At 39.9% G+C, this 5463-nt stretch overlaps 1 pseudogene; it reads right to left on the bottom strand.

Annotated features, from left to right (window-relative positions):
* Positions 1-3011: 3011 nt before the first annotated feature.
* Positions 3012-4775, bottom strand: LOC129561675 (poly(A) polymerase alpha-like; annotated as a pseudogene).
* Between the last annotated feature and the right edge of the window lie 688 nt (positions 4776-5463).

Genomic DNA, 5463 nt, shown 5'->3' with positions numbered 1-5463 from the left:
ATGGATGCGAGAGTTGGACTATAAAGAAAGCTGAGTGCCAGAGAATTGATGCTTTTGAATTGTGGTGTTGGAGAAGACTCTTGAGAGTCCCTTGGACAGCAAGGAGATCCAACCAGTCCATCCTAAAGGAAATCAGTCCTGAATATTCATTGGAAAGACTGATGTTGAAGCTGAAACTCCAATATTTTGGCCACCTGATGTGAAGAACTGACTCATTGGAAAAGACCCTGACACTGGGAAAGACTGAAGGCAGGAGGAGAAGGGGATGACAGAGGATGAGATGGTTGGATGGCATCACCGACTCAATGGACATGAGTTTGAGTAAAGTCCGGGAGTTGGTGATGGACAGGGAAGCCTGGCGTGCTGTAGTGCATGGGGTCACAAAGAGTTGGACATGACTGAGTGACTGAACTGAACTAAACATCTTTAGGTCTTTCCTTGCATCTCTATTTCTTTAGGATTGATTCTTAGAAGTGGAATTACTAGATCAAATGACATTGTGTGGGTATAGTGTGAGATAGAAGGGCTCGTCTAGTTGGGCAATAGCGTGGAACTGGCGTTTAAGAGACTTGGGGTTCAACCCCAGATTGCCAAACATTCCCTGTGTGGTCTTGAACAAGTCATTTTCTCTCTCTGGATGAGAGTTTTCTCCCATGTTAAATAAGAGAATGGGAATAAGTCCTTGCATCTTGAATGGAAGTATTATACCACTCAGCTAAAAATGTAAAGCATTACTTTTATATTAAAACAAACATCATATGTATATCACATATATTATTCTGCATCTTCTTTATTTGTAAAACTGACATTTAAATTTCAAGATAAAATTCAAAATTCCAAAAATTTCTTGCTTTTATTTGGCTAGTTAGATTTCTCCCACAGAACAGACCTCCCTTAGAGTATGTGTCAAGATCCTTGGCCAATAGGAGTATGTCAATGAGAAAGTTTAAGAAGAATTGGACTAAGTGATCTCATGTACTAATTGTCGTCTGGATATTCTGTGCATACATAGTTTCTGGTGTCTAAATTATGTATCCTTAGCAAATCTTCCAGGTCTGATTTAGTCTTCATCCTGGGATTGGTATATTTTCATACATTTTTTCTATTGACCAGCTCCATGTGGACTCAGGTTAAAAAAACTTTTGAAGATACTTTAAAACCTGATCAGTCTGCCCGTAGCCTACAGTTGCTTAACACATCACACTGGTCCTCTGAAGGTTGTCTTCAAGCACTTATTCGTTCACACAAAAATATTTATTTTTGGGCACATAGTCCAACACTATGTGTCAGAAAACATTATGAAAAGCCAAATACAAAGATGAATAAGATATAATATTTACACCTTTCCCCTGTCTTCTGGGAATTAATAATGCATTTTCCACAAAGTATCCTAGAAAATGCCCAATGTCAATAGGTACTATTTTTTTTAAAAGAGTATTCATATCAAATATGTTTGAGAAGTGTTGAATTAAAGTTAAGCAGGTTCATTTACTGCAGGCCTTTTCAGAGACTTTAATATGCTAATATGCAAAATATGCAGTGTTCCCAAAATTATTTGTTTAGGAAACTCTTCATTTGTGGACTACCTCCAAGAACTAGAGACTCATGGCTCACAATTTGAGAAATGCTGACCTAGTAAAATCTAATCAGTACACTTACTCAAAAAATAAATTGTAGTTTTATAGATAGCAAAATACAGAGGGAACTGAAGACAGATTCTTTCTCTTAAAGAGGTTTCAATCTATTTAATTGGAAGGGCAGTCCTGAAACACACACAGAGAACATCCACAAACAAATGAATATCAATGTGAAAGCGTGAAGATGTGGAATCAGCAGAAAAATCTGAAGGGAAAAGGATGAAATTAATTCTTTCAACTAATTAATCAAGGAACATTTCATGGAAGAAATAGGGTTTGGAGAAAGAATTTCTCCTATGAAATAAAACTCCAAAATTAATTTTCTTAAGAAAACATTATGCTAAATGAAATGTCAGACATGGAAGGACAAATACTGCATGAGCCCGCATATATGTGGATTCTAAAAGAGTCAAAGTCATCAAATCAGATTGTATCAGGGTATGGGGTATGGGAGAAACTGAAAGATATTGAGCAAAGGGTACAGAGTTTCAGTTAGATGGGGTAAATATTTTCTGAAGATTTTATGTACAGCCTGTTAATTGTGATACTGGTGAATAATTGAAATTTTCCAAGAGAATAGATCTCCGATTAAATCTTCTGAACACACACAAGAGGATAACTGTGAAGAGGTGGTGGATGAATTATTTAGGTTGGCTGTGGAGATCCTTTCCCAAAGTAAGTACATTCTCAGTTGCTAAGTTGTGTCTGACTCTTTGCGACCCCACAGACCCGCTCTCCAGGCTCCTCTGTCCATGAGATTTTCTAGGCAAGAATACCGAAGTGGGTTGTCATTTTCTTCTCCAGGGTATCTTCCCAGCCAAGGGACTGAACCCTAATTGCCTGCATCTCCTGCATAGGTAGGTGGGTTCTTTACCACTGAGTCATCTGGGAAGCCTTCACAATGTACGTTGTTGTTGTTTAGTCGCTCAGTCGTGTCCAACTCTTTGCAGTCCCATGGACTGTAGCCTGCCAGGCTCCCCTGTCCATGGGACTCTTCAGGCAAGAATACTGGAGTGGGCTGCCATTTCCTTTTCCATCACAATGTATCAGTTCAGTTCAGTTCAGTCCAGTCGCTCAGTTGTGTCCGACTCTTTGCAACCCCATGAATCACAGCACGCCAGGCCTCACAATGTATACATAACCACAAAAACATCAAGTGGTACACTTTAAATGTATACAATTTATTTCTTTATGTCAGATATATTTAAATAAAGTGATTTTAAAAAGAAAATAATGCATCTTCATTAAGGAAACAATTTTTTAATTACAGAAAAGTAAAATAACCCTCAAACCCATACACATACATACGTATGTATTTATACATATATATTTTTTCTCTTTTCATGAGGGATTATTTTCTACTAGAATTTTTTTTCAGTGTCTACAATCAATTTTATTTTAATATAATCTAACAGTGTCAGACTTTATTTTTGGGGGCTCCAAAATCACTGCAGATGCTGATTGCAGCCATGAAATTAAAAGATGCTTACTCCTTGGAAGGAAAGTTATGATCAACCTTGATAGTATATTAAAAAGCAGAGACATTACTTTGCCAACAAAGGTCCGTCTAGTCAAGGCTATGGTTTTTCCCGTGGTCATGTATGGATGTGAGAGTTGGACTGTGAAGAAAGCTGATCGCCGAAGAATTGATTCTTTTGAACTGTGGTGTTGGAGAAGACTCTTGAGAGTCCCTTGGACTGCAAGGAGATCCAACCAGTCCATTCTAAAGGAGATCAATCCTGGGTGTTCATTGAAAGGACTGATGCTAAAGCTGAAACTCCAATATTTTGGCCACCTCATGCGACGAGTTGACTCACTGGAATAGACTCTGATGCTGGGAAAGTTTGGGGGTGGCAGGAGAAGGGGACGAAACAGAGAATGAGATGGCTGGATGGCATCACTGACTTGATGGACATGAGTTTGAGTGAACTCCGGGAGTTGGTGATGGACAGGGAGGCCTGGCATGCTATGATTCATGGGGTCGGGAGAGTCAGACACGACTGAGCAACTGAGCTGAACTGAAACACATACCATTTAGAAAATACCCAAAAAAATTTATGTGCAAGAGTTGATACTGTTGCATTTGGATAAAGCTGGCAAGTTCTTGCTACTAACATAGCCCAGGAAATACCACCAAGAAAACCTAATAAACTAGAATAGATATTGTGGCGTTTGGCTCACAGTTTGATAACCCTCAGGGTTAATCTGAAATTGTCAATGTTTGGTACTAGATGTAAAATTTCATTGGTTACAGTGCAACCTTTAAGACTTATAATACATCTTACATCTAGATTTTTAAGCAGACAGTCGTCTCTTAAGTCCAAGTCTTCTGGAATAATCTGCAGTGCTAATCTTGCAAACAAAATATCAATCTCTGTGCCATCAAAACACAGTTTGATAACTGGTACAAATGCCTCTTCAACAGCTCTTAAATCTTTTCCTTCTTCCTGTAATTTCAACTTATAGAATGAGATGAAAAAAATCATTTCAATCAACAAGTGTTGGTGCAACACACAATGCATCAATATCGACACCTTTTATATGTACTCCTAATCTATAAAATCCACATGTAAAAGTTTTCCCACCAACATTTTCAATTACAGATTGGGGAAGATTCTTGCTTTCACCGATTTCTCATCTCAACTCCTTTACCAGGTTATTTAATTTTCCCCAAATTAAAATCCTGTGGTGCAGTTCCTCTTCCTCTTCAAAAACCCCAAAGGGTTTTTCTGTGTAAGTAGGCAGTCAGTCTCCTTGGGGCCTGCTAAGTAAGTCCTGAATATTCATTGGAAGGACTGATGCTGAAGCTGAAACTCCAATACTTTGGCCACCTGATGCAAAGAACTGACTCATTGGAAAAGACCCTGATGCTGGGGAAGATTGAGGGCAGGAGGAGAAGGGGACGACAGAGGATGAGATGGTTGGATGGCATCACCGACACGATGGGCATGAGTTTGAGTAAGCTCCGGGAGTTGGTGATGGACGGGGAAGACTGGCGTGCTGCAGTCCATGGGGTCGCAAAGAGTCGGACATGAGTGAGCGACTGAAATGACTGAAGCTGATGGGAGAAGTAATGCCTTAGTGCTTCTGTGGCAACTGTGCTTGCTGTGATCCCTGTGTTGTAACTGGAAACAGCATCATCTCCTGAGCTGGTACCACCCAGTCACCTCCTCACCCCCCACCCCTCTCTTGCAACCACCTCAGCTGCCGCCCTGGGCATGATCCACTAAGGCCGGAGGGAGGCAGGGGTCCTGCCTTAGCCCTGGGTCCTAGCCCACTCCTGCACCCGCTCCTGCCTCTTTAAGTGCTTCTCCTCCTTCCCCTTCCTCCTCTCTACTAGTATTTTTAATATGCATTGGTTTTGGAGGAATTATTTATAATAAGTATAAATACATAGTTTTTGTTTTCTTGCAAAGGTAAGGAAAAATTTGTGCCTCAAAGCTATGCATTGTTCAGAGCACACCTTTCCAAGTTATTCTGCTCTAACCTTCCATTGTCTCTGAGCTATTTTACAATTCTGAAAATTGCAAATAACCGTATCGTATTATCTTTGTGGGGGAGATTCTTCAGAGTAGGACTAATGAGTCAAAAAGTATGGAAAGATTTCAGGTTCTTGATCCATTGGCCAGGTTGCCTTCCAGAACTGTGAGTGAGAATTCTCTTTCCTTGACAAAGGGTCAGACAGTTTGAACTGGTGCTTGTGTTCACCCTAGTCAGTTCTGGAGTCAAAGCCAGCTTGTTATTGATTTTAAAAATACCTTTTATTATGTTAGATAGGAAACAGTACTGTCTCAGTTGGGGGGTGGCTTGTAATTAAGAACATATT

This window comes from Moschus berezovskii, chromosome 5 (assembly GCF_049115385.1).
Source record: "Moschus berezovskii isolate FMDL1 chromosome 5, NW_MosBer_1.0, whole genome shotgun sequence".
Lineage (NCBI taxonomy): Eukaryota > Metazoa > Chordata > Mammalia > Artiodactyla > Moschidae > Moschus > Moschus berezovskii.
The sequence above is the reverse complement of the archived record's forward strand: the minus strand, read 5'-3'. Positions and strand labels throughout refer to the sequence as shown.